Source organism: Rhinolophus sinicus, chromosome 2 (genome assembly GCF_057876585.1).
Source record: "Rhinolophus sinicus isolate RSI-liver-muscle chromosome 2, RSI-T2T, whole genome shotgun sequence".
In the NCBI taxonomy this organism is placed as follows: domain Eukaryota; kingdom Metazoa; phylum Chordata; class Mammalia; order Chiroptera; family Rhinolophidae; genus Rhinolophus; species Rhinolophus sinicus.
The window spans coordinates 61,163,051-61,183,734 of NC_142502.1; the positions used below are offsets into that span (position 1 = coordinate 61,163,051).

At 39.5% G+C, this 20,684-nt stretch overlaps 1 long non-coding RNA gene across 35 annotated transcripts in view; it reads right to left on the bottom strand.

Annotated features, from left to right (window-relative positions):
• The window catches only part of LOC109453526 (uncharacterized), a 126,106-nt gene that overhangs the window by 40,535 nt on the left and 64,887 nt on the right, over window positions 1-20,684 (bottom strand). For 21 of the 35 annotated variants that reach the window (XR_016020231.1, XR_016020249.1, XR_016020239.1 and 18 more), the window contains 3 exons: window positions 5,748-5,840; window positions 494-722; window positions 39-145 (listed from right to left, as the gene is read on the bottom strand). The exons of 1 other annotated variant lie outside the window; for it this stretch is intronic. This is a non-coding gene — a long non-coding RNA (uncharacterized LOC109453526). The remainder of the gene's footprint in view (window positions 1-38; window positions 146-493; window positions 723-5,747; window positions 5,841-20,684) is intronic. 13 more of the 35 variants (XR_012496672.2, XR_012496682.2, XR_016020229.1 and 10 more) reach the window with 3 other exon arrangements.

A 20,684-nucleotide genomic window follows, 5' to 3' on the forward strand; every position in this document is an offset into this window, starting at 1 on the left:
TCAAAATAGTTTGAGTATTTCTCAAAAATCTGTGAGACCTGTGTCCAGCAGAGGGCAGTGGTACCTGTACGCAGTGACCCCAGGATCTCCCAAGTAGTTACCGCTCCTGGCTTCTCACCTTCCAATGGACCATGCTGAGTTGACTCTGCAAAATCCAGAGCACACCTTTGGTCAGACATGGTCATTGTTAGCAGAGCCTCAGCAGTGACATGTTCACATCTGATAAGCAAGGTTCTAAATAGCAGACATGCTAAGCATTGTACATGTATCATCTCATTTAGTCTTCACAACAACCCTATGATATGGGTACTAATATTATCATCATCTGCATTACAGATTAGGAAAATAAGTTTGCTTGGCCAATGGCATCCAGCCAGTGGTTAGAACTGCTATTGGAATTGGTTCTACCGCACAACCCAAGAGCTTAGCCCCCATGCTATCAATGGCAGGCCTTCTTATCTGTTCCATTCCCATGTACCATTTATTAGCTTACCCTCTTGACAGCAGGAACCACAAGTTACTCATCCTTCCATCCATCTGCAGCTAACAGAGAGCTCTGCGTATGGTCGGTACTCAATAAATAATTTTTACTGATGCATCAATCAAAAGGGCTTTAGTATGTCTTCTTACAATACTGTGGTGTGTGGAGTAGGTTAAACATACTCCCCAGTTTGTCTTCATTTACAATCTAAGACAGGCAAACAGTGATGACACAGATGAACCTATTGAAGACATAGACAAGTAAGGAACAAACGTGAGCTACAACCTAACTGGTTGCAGTATTTCAGTATTTAGGAGATATATATATATATATATATATATATATATATATATATATATATATATATATATATATATATATATGCCAAGGACAAAAGGCTAAGATGATTTTCTGTTTGTTTCTTTAAGCTTCCCGCTCTACTACTCCCAGATTTCTTGAAACCTTCCACGAAAGCCCAGATTAGTTACAACTTCTGATCATGGTCTCCAGAATTTTCTGCCAGCTGCCACCCCCAGTACAGGATGGGTTTGGGTGGGTTTCTGCACCCAGACTTCCCTTTCAAGATTTCAGCCAACCACCCCTCTCATAGTATCTCTCAGAGTTTAATGCCACTCACCCCAGAATATTCACCCTCATCCCCCTTCTTATCACAGGCAATGAGACCGAATCCATGCCTATCTATCATTTCTTATCCTTAAGTTATAGTTAAGACTATGTAGATATGTGCATTTTAATGTGTCTACATGTCATCCCTTTTATCATCTCTATCACTAGCAGGGCTTTTATACCAATTAACTAATACAGTGCCATAGCCTTAAAACATGGCTAAGTGAAGTAATCATGTGTAGAATCAGGACATATTTTTATACTTTAAAGAACTCGAGAACTCTATATTACAGTTTCCCCCAAAATAAGACCGTGTCTTATATTAATTTTTGCTCCAAAAGATGCATTAGGGCATATTTTCAGGGGATGTCTTATTTTTTCACGTACAACAATCAACATTTATTCAAATACAGTCATGTCATCTTCTTCTGGAACATCATCATAACGTACTAAATGCGTCTGTCTGGCTGACGATCTTAACTGGGGCTTATTTTCGGGATAGGTTTTATTTTGGGGGAAACATGGTATAATTACGTCTAGGAGTAGAGTTTAAGAGTAGAGAATTGAATGATTGTTTCTCAAACTGGGGCTCACAGATGATATTCAGAGTTCCTAAAGCGCTCTAGGAGAAATTTTAATTTTGTGTTTTTATTCTATTTCATGAAAATTAATATAAGCATATTCTGGACGATGGTTACCAATGAATGGCTGTAGAGCATAGTGGTTAAGCTCCTGGTTTTAGAACAGACTACCTGTGTTTACATCTGGCTTTGCCCCTTACTAGCTGTGTAACCTTGGGAATTCTCAGTACCTTAGTTTCCTCACCTGTACAATGGAGCTACTACTTCATAGGATAGTAGTGAGGGTTACATGGATTAAAACACATAAAGCACTTGGGACAGTGTCTGGTACACAGTAAGCACTGTATAAATGTTCCTCATTATTATTATTATTATTTAAAGATTTTATTGGGGAAGGGGAATAGGACTTTATTGGGGGAACAGTGTGTATTTCCAGGACTTTTTTCCCAAGTCAAGTTGTTGTCCTTTCAATCTTAGTTGTGGAGGACGCAGCCCAGCTCCAGGTCCAGTTGCTGTTGCTAGTTGTAGGGGGCACAGCCCACCATCCCTTGTGGGAGTCGAACTGGCAACCTTGTGGTTGAGAGGACTAACTCCAACCAACTGAGCCATCTGGGAGCTCAGTGGCAGCTCAGCTCAAGGTGCCGTGTTCAATCTTAGTTGCAGGGGGCGGAGCCCACCATCCCTTGCAGGACTCGAGGAATTGAACTAGCAACCTTGTGGTTGAGAGCCCACTGGCCCATGTGGGAATTGAACTGGCAGCCTTTGGAGTTAGGAGCATGGAGCTCTAACTGCCTGAGCCACTGGGCCGGCCCTCCTCATTATTTTAATTATTACAAATAAATGGCATATGATTTCAAAGTTTGTGTTTGCCTGTACATTTATAACCACATAGTCACCAAGTAATACTACTTGAACTTCACAGCAGTGAGAGAAAAGAAGGAGCCCAGATCCATAAGTAATGTGTTCACACCAAGTGAAATCTAAATGCTATCACAATATGTTCGACAATGATGGATTTTTTTAGGAGTTTGAATGGAGAAAAGGAGTGGGAGAATTGAGTCACTCACAAAAGCTCACAGTAGTAGAGAAATACTGAACTCAAAAGAATGTGAATCACAGAGGGCAACACCATATTCCTATGGCAAGAGGCATTTTGTTCTCAGCAAAACCTCATCCGTCAATATTGAATTTCAATTTTCTTTATGTTTAATTTTATTTGTACTTAGTTTGTAAATTTCTTTTGAAAATTTTATAAGAGCTTTAAGCATGAGTTTATGTCTCATTTTTGTCTATTTAAATAATATTATTTTAGATTAACACTGGAACTCCCAAGGACTTTTTCTTTGAAAAATTTTATTTTAAAAGATCCCTAAGTTACTCAAGTTTAAAAACACTGCACTAATTGCTATGGTCTCTCCCTTTGGTTTGGTTGGTTGACCATCAATGAACCAAGTTCATTTAGGTCCAAGGTTTGCTCTGCTTCTGACATTTCCTCCTATTCATGCGAAATTTGAAGCATATATATGTACACTAATACACCCTGACCGCTTCCTTATTATCATTTTGTGCTTATTTAACTTCAAAGTCATTTAACTTTTAATATTTGAAAATGTGCCTACCCCTTGGAAAAGCATGTCTTACACACTATATATTCATCCAAATATTCAAAATATACAAACAAAACAGCAAACAGCAGATTGTAGAGTATGCTCCTGAAGAAATAAAAAAACAAACCAAAAAAAAACAAAAACAAAAAAAACAGTCTATCTACACATCCCATAGCCTCTATGCTTTTCATGAAGAGAATTCTGCTAGGAAGGCCCCTGAACAAACTTGACTTCCAGCTCTAAGTGATACCAGAGGTTGGCTGAGGTAACAAGTCCAAGGTCATGATCACTCAGAGTCCTTCCTCATGCCTCACAATTTGACTTCACTTGAAAGGCCCCCCAAAATATAAGAAATGGGGCCACCTCCATTTTTTAGTCTACTTTGTGCTTTTCTTCACTTCCATACATGCATACCAAGTGTTCTGGTGCTGCAGAGGAAGAATTGTATTTACAGAGGCTTTGAAGCTTTAATTAACTGGTCTAAATTGTTGAATAAGTGACTGTGTCCCTAGGGATCAAACCCCAGTTGAATAAGAGGAAAGAAGCTAAGTGCCTGACTGAGACAAATTCCTAGGAGTAAAGTCTAATTAGTGGCTCTTTCTTTACCCAAGTAGCAAAGGACTATTGATGTCACCATAAAACTTAAGAGTTTTCCTGAAGTAGTGAGGAAAGGAGATGTGTGATCAGTCATTTTCAACATGAAGAAGGCAAGCCAGGGGTGATATTCAAATTAGTTCACAACTGGGAAGGAAAAGGGGTCCTACAGCCAAGCCAGTTTCCCCAAAGGCCCCAGCTGTGCCAGCTGCTAACCCCTCAGTTGTTACACCATGGGGGTGGTCCAGGTGGTCCCAGGGAGGGGCACCCAAGGGGCTCAGAACACAGTTATTTACCAGCCAATGGGAAAATATTACACTATTTTACAGCTACAGCTATATTAATGTATGCTGGAGAAATATCAACCTGAATTTACCATTCCTTGGGCCCCAAGTTGTAAGAGTGTGAGTTGGTGAAACAAAGAGGCTTGAGGTAGGCCTTGGCTCAGAATAGGGGTTTAGAAATTTGTTTATTTTCCACTAGGCCATGAGAACAGGAGCATCTTTCAACACTAGGCATTTCTGACTAAATGCTTAAAGAAGGCAACCTCAACATAGCGGGTGTGTCAGAATCTACCTTATTTTGAGGACAAGAGCTTGGATTCCTGCTGAAGTGTCATTACTGCTGAACAGACTGTGGGTTGTAAACTACATTTGAAATGCAGAGTTGGTCTTTCAGTGAAGGTTCCCTCTTATATATTGAAGCAAATTTTAAAGCATTTGCTTTGTGTATTTTTTCATGCATGCTCTCTAGCTAATATCAAGCCAGTCACAAAAATAAATACTCATCAATCAATGGAAGATGAAAACCAGTGTTTTTCTGGGGTAACTTTAATTTGCTACAGGCATAGAAACATACGGTTTTTTCACCTCTCTTGCCAGTAGCAGTCATTTTAAGATGGGGTGTCAAGGGAGAGGTAAGTATGCTCGTGAAAGGGAGAAGCCAGGGTAAGCTTCTGTTTGAAAGAGAAGTCAGTGCTTTTATGAATGGGAGGGTGGGTGTTCCAAAGATAATTACTTTTTGATCTGAATGATTGAAGGAAATGACTTTTCTGAACCAACCTTGCAAATAATTAAATCAGTCAGGGCACAATTCCTTTCTCATGACACGGTTCACCCATCAATCCCACCCCCAGCTCCTACTCTTCCCACACGGACTTTAAATTTGCACAGAACAGCCCATTTCCACTTTCGTAACCATACAGAATAACAACACAGGACCGCAAACCAGCGCTCACCAAATCTGAAGTGGTAACCTAAAATGGTCGTTACTCCAAATCACTTGTCACCTAAATAGTTTTCAGTCCAGGCAAAGTTTTTACGCTTTTAAAAATGAAGTTCCTCAAGTCATGTGATTTGAAACAGTCATCCAAGCTTGTCATTTAATGGAAACGAAGCATAGGAAATTGCAAAGATGGAGATCTTTGAGTCAAACAGCCATTGAACCACAAGAAGGGAAGTGAGGCAAATTCTCCGCATCTCCATCTTGTGAATTCTATGGGGAAAGTTTATCAAGAATACCTCCCCTACTCTCTCAAGGGATGGGGAACAATGGCTCCGGTACAGAAAATCCCCCCCTCCAAGTTTGCAGTTAGAGCTACTCATCCCCCACCCCTACCCTACTCCCACTCCCCAGGAGGCAGAGGGGAGGGAAGGAGGTTGGGAGGAGAGGAGGTGGGGAGGGAATACAGCGCAGAAAAGTTACCTACACCCAGGTCTAAGAAAACCTGGACCAGATCTGTCTGGTGATGTTACGGGGCATCTTTATGATCCCAGAAACCGGTCTAATTGTTTTCTGGAAAATGAGTGGTCTTGTGCTGAAAACAGGACAACAATCACAGCTGTCTCCTGTCCTTACCTGAGCTTTGCGTGGCTGAACATTGTGTGTGTTCATCAGTGGGTCTTCACAGCCCGCTCTGTGAAGGTGAGTGAGGGAGCCACTTGAACGGCCCTGTAGGGAGAAGCAAAAAGCTGGTGCTACTGCTGTCTCCACCCCACCCATTCTGTGGCAGCCAAGGTGCCTGGCTGAAGAGCTCCTGGACGCACCAAGGCCAGGCAGAGGAGCTGTGTGTTTTGACACACTTTGCTAATGACGTCAGGTAGCATGCTGTTTAACCCCTCTGATGGCAGCTGTAAAAGAGAGAAGGACAAATGGATGTTTAGTGACTGCCTCTGCTACACCTGGCAATGGCTTATTTAATCTTCCCCAAAGTTATGATGTTATTTTCCGGAGGAGGAAACTGAGGTTCACAGAGAGAGAAGATCAATTAAGAAGAAAGGACAAGAATATGAAGAGAAAGGAAAGCACTCCCACCCTAAAAAACAACAACAACAAAACAAACAAACAAACAAAAAACGGCAAAAACAAAAGCCCAAAACCCAGCTCTGAGGTCCAGGCAACTCACATCAGCAAACGTACTAGCAAAAGTACTGTGTTTTCTAGTAGCACTGACCGAGTCTGGAGGCTGGCAAACAGTCATGTGGCAGCATCTTAAGATATCCTTTGTCCAGTGGATTCTCACTCTAAAAGGGAACCAATGGCAGGCATAGTCCACATAGTTTGCTGTCACCAGTCTTGCTTTTGTCCTTACACTTCTCCAGAGGATTTCTGTCTTGTCCCTCCTTCACCACAAGGTCCCTGGCTCCCTGACATCCAATCTCCAGTGGATTTACTTGCCAGGGATACAACTTTTAAGCACTCTGCACTGCCGTCTCCAAAGCCAGGACAATAACCCCAAGCCTCACAGCTAGAGAGGTTCACGTTCACTTGTTCATGGTTTGGCCAACCCCTCCATAAATGCTGAGATAAAACCTGGCTTCTCTTTCTGTTCTTTTTAATTTTTTTTAATTTTTTTAACTTAAGCAAGAATTTTCTTGCCTACTAGAAAGCTGATATTTTCTTTACGATAAAAAACCTACAAAAATTAGCAACTTGGATGCATTGGGGAAAAAACGAAACTGCATATGTCCCTGCCTCTCTTTTTATCTCGCCAAACAGTGCAGTGTTCCTGGGACACAGACGCCAGCTCTATATAAGCAATCGTCATATAGCGCTTGGCATTCCTCATCTATCACACTGTCCTCTATGCATGGACGGGGTTTTGAGTAATCACATTTGGAGGGCTGTATACATTCCTGCTGTCCAAATTAATTTCACGACACATAGGTTACAACGGATTTTTAATATGCCATCCAGGTTAATGTCAGGATGAGGATCTAAGGAAGGAGTTGCTGTCGCTGAAGCCTGGGAATGTGGTGCCATATTCCCCTGGGTCTCTCTCCCTGCGCAATTCCACCTCAGCCTTAGAGACACACTTTTCTACCCAAACCTTCCTCGAGTCAAGGCTGTCAGTCATTCTCAACCTAGCAGTGGTTTTATAAAATGCACAGAGTCATTACAGAAAGACCCCTGTGAATTTTCATGTAATCTTACCCTAGGACTGGAACCCAGGCTCCCACTTGAAAGGTTCCCTACCTGACTGAAATCTGGCAAACACAATAGAACAAAACTGCTTGGAGGGAGAGAAGGAAGCAGGGGGTGGAGGTGGGAAAGGGGAGGTTCAGACTAGCACAGCCCTGATCTTGAAGGTTATTATAAAGCCTTCAGCACTGTTGAAACAATTAGATCACTTGATTGGCCTTAACATTCCAAATCCCATACATGAGCCTGGTGGGTGCCTCACGCTGTTAAGCAATGCATTATATTGTTCCAACAGCAACATCTGGCTGGAGGAGAACAGACCAATTTTAATTGAGCTCTGAGAAATTATACCTATTCCAGTCCTTGTGACAACCTCTATAATGGATATGTAGAAATGTGGCTTTTTGTCACTAACATTTTATTTTGAAAAATTACTTTTGCTTTAGGTATATAACATGAATAACATTTTTAAACTCTGCTCAGTTTCAAAAGTTGTTTTCTTCCTCAAAACTTGGAAGTAGATATTTTCAAACGGTAAATTTCATTCAAAATAGTTTTTTTTTTCAAACACCATCTTTTACAGGTTGCAAATACTAATACTTCTGAGATGCAAATATTCACACAGCATTGAGTACCATGCTATCCACCACTATAACACTAAGAAAATAGAACATATGGTCTCTAATTCTTTATAATTCTCCTGAGTTACAAAACCAAATAGGCAAGTAAGCCTGTATATCAATCACTGAACCCATAAAACTTAAAGGATATATGTCAAGTTCATAATTAATTGTCACCTATATCCCAAGAGAGATAGTTGAGACAGGTAAAGAGAGATATACAGAAAAGAGGGAGGGGGAAAGAAAGCAAGGAGAGAGAAAAAAATCAAGAAAAACAGTCAAGCATAGGGGTGCTAGAGTGGGGCTGCCACTGGGGAAAACGAGGACTTCCTGAGAGGGAAGCACCTGCCTCTATTACATCTCCAGGTGAGCAGAGGTAGCAAGATGGGACCAAAGATGGTGGATTATGTAACAATAATCAACCTTAAAATGTCACTATGTTCTAGGCACTCTAAATGTATTAACTACTTTAATCCTCATCCACCAGCAACCTGATGACACTTAGACTCATTTTCAGATGAGGAAATTAAGATATAAGAAGGCTAAGTAACTTGCCCAAAGTTGTGCAGCCAGAAAATGTCCGAGTCAGAATTAGAACCCTGGGGACAGGCTTCAAGAATCTGCGCACTTTAGCAGCCCGCTGTATTCCACTGTAAACACACTAGAACTGACCCTGCGTTAATGTTACTGCATCACACCAGTCACCTGGTAGGCTCTGCCTTTATCTTGGAGACATTCCTTTGACTCTTAAGTGGGGGCCAATTTTCAGCTTCTTGAGAGTGGACTTGATTTTTTTGGAACAATGGAACATCAGAGCCGTGCACAGTGAACAGGTGAGCTCTGGAAAATATTGTTCGGGGTTTTTTTTAAATGAAAAACAATGGAGGATGGTGAAGTAATGGAACTAGTTTCCTATGTGGCTCAGGAACTGCTTTGATAGTACCCAAAGAGGAGTTCCACATATGTTATAGGCAATTGTGTACTATTAAAATTGGCATGCAAGGATCCTTTGGATCTTTCTGAGAAGTTTGCTTGTTTTGATCACTTTCCAGTCAATTCCAAACTCTGCTATTTCTCACCATGTCTAAGGAACCTTTCCATATAACTACAATATTTATCTTTGGTGTAGTCTTTTGTAACCTCAGCTTTCCCACAAAGGCATCTGTAGTGTTCTAGTCTTTTCTGATAAGCAGAAAAAGTAATAGGTATAATGGCTTTGGTAGAGGTGAAATAGGAATCAAGATCTCTTAAACTCTGATATCTAATGAGAGGCATACCAGAAAGAGGTAAAATGGCTTCAGTGACCCGACTCCACAGGGTGTAGTGCTTTGAGAATTCCCAAAATCCTAGGGGAGTACTGCTGGCTCCAGAACTTGAATTTATGAGTTCATGCAGAGTTAATTAATTAGGATGAGGGAAACTGACTCACACTAACTTTACACATGAGAGACTGGTGTATAAACCAGAGTAGACATTTATTTGCCATGAGGGAATTGTCCTTCCCATAACCATACCACCTAGTGTTCCCTAGTGCAGTGTGTTAAAACTGATTTCTCTTTTTCTGGATTGCAAGAAGGCCCTCGATTATTTGTCGCCACACATCACTTCAAACAGTGGACATTACAATAGAGTAGGTTACTAATCCTACATTAGGTTGTTTGCATTATCCATTTCTTTGCATTACCTTGTATGTTGGGTCATCTTAAATCAACTGGATATTTCCCAGCCCATGTTCACTGACCTCTTGGTTTGCAACCATATAGAGTTTCTCAGTTGGTGGTGTATATTTTTTACTTGGTGTGTTAGAATTCAATTATATAGTACTAGGTTTAAATGAAATAAAAGCAAAATGTTTCACTCTTCCCTGCTCACTAATAACAATAACAAAAACAGTTGACGTTTGTTACCCAGGCTCTGCTATAAATGCTTTGCGGGTATTAACTCATTTAACCCTGACAACTGCCCTGGGAGGCAGCTTCCATTATTATCTATATCTCACAGATGAGGAAACTGCCCTGAGAAATAACTTTCTCAGGTTCAGAGGGTTAGCTAAAGGCAGCGCTAAGATGCAAACACAGTTTGATGCCCACACTCTTAACCACAACACTAAATTACCCTCTTAGCCTCTTTGCTACTTGGGTGTTATGACTATTAAAAAAAAGAAAAAGAAAAAGAAAAAGGAAGCAGCTGTTTTTCTCACTTGTTCTGACTCTAGCTAACTGTTCTTAACTTTTTTGCATTTTATCCATGCAGAACAAAACTATATTTGTAATTAAACTCCAGATAAATAAGTACCTGTTTTTAGCAGGGCCAATTTCAGAAGGTTTAGCTGAAGCTGGTGAAATATTTAAATGCAGTGATGTCCTGATGGAATGTAAAGACTCTTTCCTGTGTTATCAGCACCCCTGGGTATCCATAGGATCATTCTATTCTGCATTTTCCTAGTTGTTTCCTTACAGACCCTCCCACCCACACCCCCAGTTTCTGGGGCCCCCAGCTGAGGACAGCAACACCTGGGCATAAGAACAGGAAGCATGATGGCTGCGGGCAGGACAAGCTGCTGGATGGGAAAAAAAATAACAGAAATGTTGGACAGCCGCCATTACTGTCCAAGTCTGACTGTGCTATCTTAGGCAGCTCATTTCACTGTGCTGCCTGTGTTTCCCTCTCTGAAATGGCACTACTACCGTGTTTCCCTGAAAATAAGACCTAGCCGGGCCATCAGCTTTACTGGATCTTTTGGAGCAAAAATTAATGTAAGACCTGGTCTTATTTTACTATAATATAAGATCGGGTCTTATATAACATAATATAAGACCGGATCTTATATTAATTTTTGTTCCAAAAGATGTAGTAGAGCTGATGGTCCGGCTAGGTCTTATTTTTGGGGAAACACGGTAGTACTTGCCTCTGCTCACCTTATGAGGGGAGTTTTGAGACTAAAACGCAATGTTTAGAAAATTACTTTGCCCTCTGCAGAATGTATAATCCAGATGGGTTCCAAATTTGTTAAATGTTTTCTGCTGCTGTATACCTTCATGAGACTATTTTTAAGCTAACTTCTTTTAGCCTATTTATGGCAGCAGATAAATTTTGACTGTTTGACCTTTGCACAGCCTTAAAAAACATTATGAAACAAAGCATATGGACTGAGCTGGTTGTAGCTGAGGTGCAGTGAAAAGCACTTGGGGGTGAAGTCATGATGCTTGTGTTCGAGTCCCGAGTGCAGGCCTTGCCATTTGAGTTGGGTGGAATTGAATAAGTCACTTATCCTCTGGGCCTCAGTTTCTTCATCTGAAAAATAGGAGTTCCGTTTTGGAGTTGTGGTGATTACACAGGGGAATGAATCTGAAAGGGGTGTCATGGTCACACACATCTAACTCCCAGTCAACTGTTTTCGAGTTGGACAAGATCTCACACGATCATCTGGCTCCACGCTTCCATTTTATAGGTCTGAAAACTAAGGTTCAGGGAGGCCAAACGACCTTTCCAAGACCTGGTCTCCTGATTCCTGTTCTCACATCCTCTCTTTCCCGTTTTCTGAGTGGCTTCTTATAGCAGAGAATGCAGCCCACCTCGGTGGACAAGCAGTTCCTGAGAGGATGTGAGGAGAGCAGGCACCATTTGAGGACGCTATCCAGCTTGCATCTCAGATGCATTCTCTGTGTAAAGGAGAAAAGTCTATGTTCAGATGTCAGCTAGAACTTGGAAAAAAATAGATTCAGCCAATAAAGTAATCCACACACACCCCAGTGAATAAATACAGTCATCCATATCGGAACCAGGTAGGGACAAAACAACAGGTGCTTTGAAAGTATCACAAAATGTATTTGTACCGGGGCAATGCAAAAGCCATTTCCAAGCCAACAGGAAGGACATTTATTATTTCCATTTAACATTTAATAAATAAAGAGTGCTGCATAGCAGGCTCTCATAATCTAAGCCCCTTTTGGCTGTGTACACAAGCTGTTCAGCAACCTGCAATTTCTTCCTCTTACTTACAAAGATTCTCATTGAACTACAAGAGCTAAGTAAACATCAGGAGAGATCTCAGAGGAAACCTGTTGAGTCTCTCCAGGCTCTCCCTGGTAGAAGAGATCAGATACCTGACCTTTAGTGCATCCTAAAATATGCCAGCAGAAGGAATCGAGCCCTTAACTGTCCGTACTACTGGTAGACAGAGACAAGCAGAAAAGCTTCAGAGTTGGAAGAATCACGAATGTGGTTTAGATGCCTGGGGATCTTGTTAACATGCAGGGTCCACTTTAGTTAGTCCGTGGATGCTAAGATGTTTGCATTTCTAACAAGCTCCCTCCCAGGCGATGCTGATGCCAGTGTGAGCCCACAGTGAGAGTAACCACTCCAGTGTTTATGCAGCATCCATACTAGGCCATTACCGATAAAGCAAAGAAAGCCTTGGAAAGCTTCTTGGGAGTAGCATTGAGCAAAGTTGATAATCTCCCCCCCCCACCCCACCCCCTCAGTAGAGCAGTAACAAGTGCTACCTCTCTTACCAAAAAAGAGATATCTGAAAAATCCTAATTACAATTAAGAATTTGCAATTTAATATGCCACTTTTTTCCAAAGGTATTTGCCTTTGACTAAGGGCTGGAAGGAAAAGAGAATGCTTCACACAGTAGTGCTCTAATAGTGCCATTTCAGGCCAGAGAGGCAGGCAGGTGGGAAACCTATTTGGGCCATTGCGTTCTTTCTAGCATCCCACAGTCACTTTAAAATATGCTGACTTCAGAATACATGTCTTTTTTTTTTCCACTTCCAAAATTAAGAATACATGTCTTTTGAGTGCTGTACTTGCAATAGCCAAAACCAAATATTTCACATTATTTTATAAACATTTTAGCTAATTTCCAAGTGTAGACTTTAAATAAGAGTGAGATCATCATAGCTTAAGCGACTTTGCATTTCCCATAGTACTTAGCACAATGCCTTGCTCAAAGTAAGCCCCTAACAAATACTGAGTAGATACATATTTGTATCTATAAGTGGTATGATGAAAAACTACATCTATTTATTGTTTCTCATAGGCAAAATTGCAGAATAAACTGGATAATTTATTATTTTGCCCTCATACAATTGATTAATTTCTTATAATTAAGTTCAGCCTTATACTTTGCCCACTAGGTCTTTGGACTCAGCTTGTTGTATGTGGAGAATTTCTGGTGTTAGGGGACTCATATTTGCAATCACTGTGTCACCCAGGTAGGATCATAAAAATTTCAGCACTCTAAATAAGGTGTTCGCAAGACAGTTGATCCAGTGTGACAGCAGATCAACAAATATAAAGATGTACTGACTGTAAAGGACGGTACAATCACTGAATAATCAATATGGAGTTATTTTGATTATGCACAAATTTATATCAATTTTTATTTTCTCACCGAATATTTGTTATACATTAAACTCAAAACACCACTTTTTTTCCAATTGGAGAAATAACTTCAATTTTAAGAGGACAGATAAAAAAACAATTTTAAACCACAATGAGTTAGGTTGAAATCAATAGAAGCTAACTCCATAGTTTTAAAAATATAACTGTCTCATATACAGCTCAGTTACAAAGATCTGTACATATTTTTTTTCTAATCAGCTTCATTGAGGTGTGATCTAAAGTGCGCAGCTTAATGAGTTTTGACACACATCATTGCCGCTATAGCCAAGACATAGAACATTTGTATCATTCCCCAAATTCCCTCATTCCCTTTTATTTTATGGTCAGTGCCCACCCCACTCCTATGCCCCTGCCCCCCAACAACTACAGATCTGTTTTCTGTCACTGTGGTTTTGCCTTTCCTAGATTTTTACATAAGTGGAATGACAGAGTATGTGGTCTTTTTGTCCAGCTTCTTTCACTTAGCAGGTAGCTTTTGAGATTCATCCATGCTACTGCGTCTAGCACTAGTTCATTCCTTTTTATTGCTGAATAATATTCCATTGCATGAATATATTACAATTAGTTTATCCATTTAGCAGTTGATAAACAGCTGGGTTGTTTCTAGTTTGGGACTATTGTGAACAAAACTTCTATGAACACCCATGTACAGGTCTTTGTGTGGTTATAGCTTTCCTTTCTCATGGGTAAATACCTAGAAGTGGGATTGATGAATCATATAGTAAATGTATATTTAACTTTATGACAAATTGCCAAACTGTTTTTCTGAAAGTGCCATTTTGCATTTCCAGTTGAGAGTTCCAGTTACATTTTCACCAATACTTGGTATTGTCAGTTCTTTTCATTTTCGCCGTTCTAGTGTGTGTGTGGTGGTATCTCATTATGTTAATTTGCATTTCCCTAATGACTGATGATGTGCAGGATCTTTTGGGGCCTATTGGCCATTTGCGTACCTTTTTTCATTTACAATTTCTCACAATGATTTTAAAATAAAGGTGGCCCCCCTTTAAAGACTGGTGAAATAAAGCCAAGAAAAGAAATTTATGCCACAGAGCTCCTGAAACAATGTCCTCAAGGAAGAAATGAGGGCTTTTATTAAACGGCGTTAGGAAAACTGGTATGTGGAATTTCCACAAGTTTTTACATTTGATAGTCTAGCTAGCGAGAGAAGATTTTTTTTAACACAACAATTTTCAAATGACAAAGGAAAATTAAAACCTACATTAAATGAGGGGAAAGACAATCCTTTAAAATGTTAATTCAAAGAACAAAATAAACAAACAAAACAGAAACCAATGCATACTTACAGAGAACATTTTGATGGTTGCTAGATTGAAAGGGGGTTGGGGATGTGGGTAAAAGAAGGGGAAGGGATTAAGAAGTACAAATGGAAAAGACACAAACACAATCAGAAATGAAAGAGAAATTACCCTGGATACCACAGAAATACAAAGGATTATCCAAGAATACTACATATGAAGGACTATACACTACCAAATTCAATAACCTAGAGGAAATGGACATGTTCTTAGAAACATATGCCCTCCCTAGACTGAATAGCAAAGAACTGGAAAATCTAGACTGATCAACAGTAAGTAAATTGAATCAGTCATCCAAAGCCTTCCCAAAAGCAAAAGTCCAGGACCAGATCGCTTCACTGGTGAATTCTGTTGAACATTCAAAGAAGATCTAACACCTATCTTCCTTAAACTCTTCCAAGAAATTGAAGAAGAGGCAATACTTCATAACTCATTTTATAAGGCCAACATTACCCTGATACCAAAACCTGGCAAGGGTAACACAAAAAAAGAAAATTACAGACCAGTATCTCTGATGAATACAGATGCAAAAATCCTAAACAAAAATCTAGCAAATCGAATACAACAATGCATTAAAAAGATTATACATCACGACCAAGTGGGGTTCATCCCAGGGGCACAAGGATGGTTCAACATACACAAATCAATTAATGTGATACATCACATAAACAAAATAAAGGATAAAAATCATATGATTATATCAACAGATGCAGAAAAAGCACTTCACAAGATACAACACCCATTTATGATTAAAACACTTAATAAAATAGATATAGAAGGAAAATACCTTAACATAATAAAGGCCATATATGACAAACCCTCAGCTAATCTCATAATTAACAGTGAAAAACTGAAGCCCTTTGCTCTACATTCAGGAACACGACAGGGCTGTCCCCTATCACCTCTGCTTTTCAACATAGTGTTGGAAGTCCTTGCCAGAGCAATCAGGCAGGAGAAAGAAATATTAATAAAAGGCATCCGTATTGGGAATTAAGAAGTTAAACTGTCACTTTTTTCAGATGACATGATTTTTTATATACAAAATCCTAAAAACTCCACCAAAAATCTATTAGAAACAAGACATGAATACAGTAAAGTTTCTGGCTACAAAATCAATATACAAAAATCCACTGCATTCCTATATACTAACAATGAAATTTCTGAAAAAGAAATGAAAAAACAATTCCTTTTACAATTGCAACAACAACAAAAAAAGATACCTAGGAATAAACTTAACAAAGGATGTGAAAGACCTATATACTGAAAACTATAAGACATTTTTAAAAGAAATTGAAGAAGACAAAAGAAATGGAAAGACATTCCGTGTTCACAGATTGGAAGAATCAACATAGTTAAAATGACCATATTACCCAAAGCAATATACAGATTTCATGCAATCCCCATCAAAATCCCAATGGCATGTTTTAAAGAAATAGAACAAAAAATCATCAGATTTGTATGGAACCCCAAAAGACCCCAAATAGCCAAAGCAATCCTAAGGAAAAAAAGCAATGCTGGAGGTATCACATTCCCTGACTTTAGCTTGTACTACAGGGCTACAATAATCAAAACAGCATGGCATTGGCAGAAAAACAGACACGTAGACCAATGGAATAGAATTGAGAACCCAGAAACAAACCCACATAAATATGAACAGATAAGTTTTGACAAAGGAGCCAAAAACATACAATGGAGAAAAGACAGCCTCTTCAATAAATGGTGCTGGGAGAATTGGACAGCCACATACAAAAGAATGAAACTAGACTGCTGTCACCATAAACCAACATTAACTCAAAAATGGATCAAAGACCTAAACATAAGACCTGAAACAATAAACTGCATAGAAGAAAGCTTGTACTAAACTTAACGGACCTTGGGTTCAAAGAGGATTTTATGAATTTGATCTCAAAGGCAAAAGAAGTAAAAGCTAAATTAAACGAATAGGACTATATCAAACTCAAAAGCTTCTGCACTGCAAAAGAAACCATTAACAAAACACAGAGATAGCCAACCAAATAGGAGGAAATGTTTGCAAACAACGCCTCTGATAAGGGGCTAATATCCAAAATATATAAGGAACCCATACAACTCAAGAAAAAGACAAACAATCCAATTAAAAAATGAGCAGAGGACATGAACAGAAACTTCTCCCAAGAAGACATACAAATGGCCAACAGATATATGAAAAAATGCTCAACTTCACTAGCTATTAGGAAAATGCAAATCAAAACCACAATAAGATATCTATCACCTAACACCTGTTAGAATGGCTATCATCAACGGGACAAATAATAACAAGTATTGCAGAGGCTGTGGAGAAAAAGGAACACTCATACATTACTGGTGGGAATGTAAATTGGTACAACCTCTATGGCAAACAGTATGGAGATTCCTCAAAAAAATTAAGAATAGAATTACCATACAACCCATCAATCCTTCTCCTGGGTATCTACTCAAAAAATCGGAAGACATTTATCCGTAAAGATATATGTACTCTGATGTTCATTGCAGAATTATTTATGGTGGCCAAGACATGGAAACAACCAAAGTGTCTTTCGATAGATGACTGAATAAAGAAGATGTGGTGCGTATATACAATGGACTATTATTCAGCCATAAGAAAAGATGAACTACTGCCATTTGTGACAACATGGATGGATCTTGAGATTACTATGCTAAGTGAAATAAGTCAGGCAGAAAAAGTCGAGAACCATATGACTTCACTCATATGTGGGATATAAAACTGAAGGCAACAAAGGAACAAGACAAACAAATAAAGAAACAAAAACTCAGAGACACAGACAACAGTTTAGTGGTTACCAGAGGGTAAAGCGGAAGGAGGGTGGGAGATGAGGGTAAGAGGAGGTCAAATATACAGTGTTGGAAGGAGAACGGACTCTGGGTGGTGAGCACACAATGTGATATATAGGTGACATATTATAGAATTATACACTTGAAACCTATGTAATTTTACTAACCATTGTCACCCCAATAAATTTAATTTAAAAAAAAAGAAGTACAAATTGGTAGTAACAAAATACTCATGGGGATGTAAAGTATAGGATAGGAAATATAGTCAATAATATTGTAATAACTATGCATGGTGTCAGATGGGTATTAGATTTATCCGGGTGATCACTTCATTAGTTATATAAATGTCTAATCACTATGTTGTTCACCTGAAACAAATATAATATTTTATGTCAACACTAATTGAAAAAAAATTTTTTAATTAAAATAAAAAGTTAATTCATAATAAAAAAAAATCCCAACTTTGAGTCAGACTTTTGACATAAAACGAAGATAGTATGGTGGTTTAGAGTGTTGGCTCAAAAATTAGACATTCTGGATTCAAATCCTGGCTCTGCCACATATGTGTCAGTAAGCCAGGTTATTGTGCTCTCTGAGTCTAATGCCTTCATGAATAAAATGAAAATAATTAGCTACTACAAAGGTTTGTTGAGATAACGCATGTAACATGTTTAGAATGGTTTCTGGCATGTATTAAATGCTCAATAATTATTAGTCATTGGTATTGTTATACCAATGGTATTATTATACCAATACTTAAAAGCATGAGATTGCAATAGGTACACATAAAATCCTGTAAGATAAAAAAAACAGGCAATTTGCTCTATAAATAGACCTTGTACAAGATTGACACCTGGGATCAATCCAGGTCACCACTGGTTGTAACGAAGTCTGTTTTCCACCTCAAAACATGTTTGACCTGTTTCTCAAAAACTCATAGACACAGACAATAGTTTAGTGGTTACCAGAGGGTAAAGGGGAAAAGGGGATCCTAGAAGAAGGTAAAGGGGGTCAAATATATAGTGATGGAAGGAGAACTGACTCTGGGTGGGAACACATAATGTGATATAGAGATGATGTATTACAGAATTGTACACCTGAAACCTGTGTAACTTTACTAACCATTGTCACCTGAATATATTTTAATTTTAAAAAAGGCAATAAAAACAAAAAAGAACCTGTTTCTGCAAAATCATCCCTGGTAATATACTATGCGACTTGTCCTCCTCTGTTCTAAAAGGAAGACTTCACCTCTTCCAAGAAAGAAGGGCTGAGAGTGTGGTTTTATGAAAACAAACCCATACTTTGATACTCTTCAACCCAAATAATTGGCTAGTGGCTCCTAAGAAGTTTCTTTGTTAAGACATTCTGGATATGAGGCCATTCACTCGCTAGAAGAGCAGCTTCTAACCTGTAGCTATATGAAGGAAAGAAGGAAGGAAGGGAGGGAGGGAGGGAGGGAGGGAGGGAGGGAGGGAGGGAGGAAGGAAGGAAGGAAGGAAGGAAGGAAGGAAGGAAGGAAGGAAGGAAGGAAGGAAGGAAGGAAATCATGATTTTTTTTAAAAAAGCACAAATAATTTGATATTGTATTTCAATTACTATTTTAGTAATCACTTCAGTATCTACCTACTTCTGAAAATTAGTACACATATATGTGGGACAGTTATTCGTTAAATCAACCAGAACTGCTTGGTGACAACCCTTGCAGTCACTCCAAGTGCCACCAAGGTCTGGGGCTCACAGATGAGGAATCTCCATGAAAGAACACACATGCAGATTTTCTCAACCGTGGCTCTCTGGAGAGGGTGCTCCCATGTTGTATTCAAGGACATGCTCTTGTACGAAGATCCTAGCAATTCCCCTGAGTGTTTTGTAGCGATCATGTAGAATGTATGACCCAGAAGAAAAGGCCTCCAAGCCCAGGAGGGATTGTCCAATTTCTCCAAATATGTAAACGTTGTCTGTGTTTTTGACTGTGCTTTCTGGCATCTTGCTTCTGATTTTATCAGGATCCTTTCTGTAACTTGTCCTAACTGCTTTCCACGTGGATGCAGATTGGAGAGACAGTACCTACTTACTCAGCGAAGGCACTCCAAGTCCTGGGCTCTTTTCCTCTGTACGACAAATATGGGACTTTTTTTCACAGAAATCACAGGTGCATCTGTATGGGTTTGAGCCCCTTCTGAATCCCTAGGAGCAGCTATGGCTTGTGGGGTGAGATCTCACTCATTCTCCTACTCTTCATGCAATGGTAGAAAGCCAACAACATTAACAGGCACGGAGGTGAATCAGCAATGAATTATTCTTAAGCAGCAAAGAGCAACTGGAGGTTCGCCTTTTTAGTGAATTCCAAAAATCTGGAGTCATTTGAGTCCAAAGGGGAAACTTGTGAGAGTGGGGGGTGGGGAAGCAGTGAGAAAATAGAAGCAACAAAAATATGCCTTCAGTGTTCTCACTGCTCATTAGACTAGCACTGAGCCAGTACTCTTATGGCCTGAATAACTGATACTTTTTATAAGTAACTGAAGAGCTATAAAAAGCTTAACATTTAAGAAAATAACAAACAGCTGTGGAGAATGAGCCAGAAAAAAACTAAAGAAACAGCCTGTCTGGGTGGCAGGAGGTCATGCTGCTTCATGAGGAAGTGCTAAAACATCACTAACATTTGCTACATCAGTGTGTTTTCCTGGCTGGTCATACTTCTCTTCCTTTCACCTCAGCCCTCTCTTCTGTCAAAACAGAAGAACAAATGCATATCACCAGAATGCTCAGCAATATTTCCTGAAAACAGCATTTCTTTTCTATGCATCTAACCATGTGTTAGGCAGCGGTACACATGAGAGATTCCTGATCACAAGAGTGAACAAACACCCTCTGCATTCAGGCTGAGCTTCATTGCCCTGGGACCCTTGGGTTTAGTTCACGTGTGCCTGGAGGTGCCGCACAGCTGTCCTTCCCTGCAACGGAAAATGCCATCTGCAGGTACCACAGCTAGCAAAAGGCAGCAACGGTCCTCCCTGCTTCCTCTGGTAATTGTCCATAAACTCAATAATGAGGCCATTACCAGTGGGAGGCAGTATGGTAAAGTGATCAAATGTATGAGGTTGTGTTTTAAATTCCAACTCCAACATTTACGCCTGGATGACCTTGAGCAAGTTAACTCACCTCTCTGTACCCTAGTTTCCTTAATAGCAAATAGTAAATCAAACAAAGT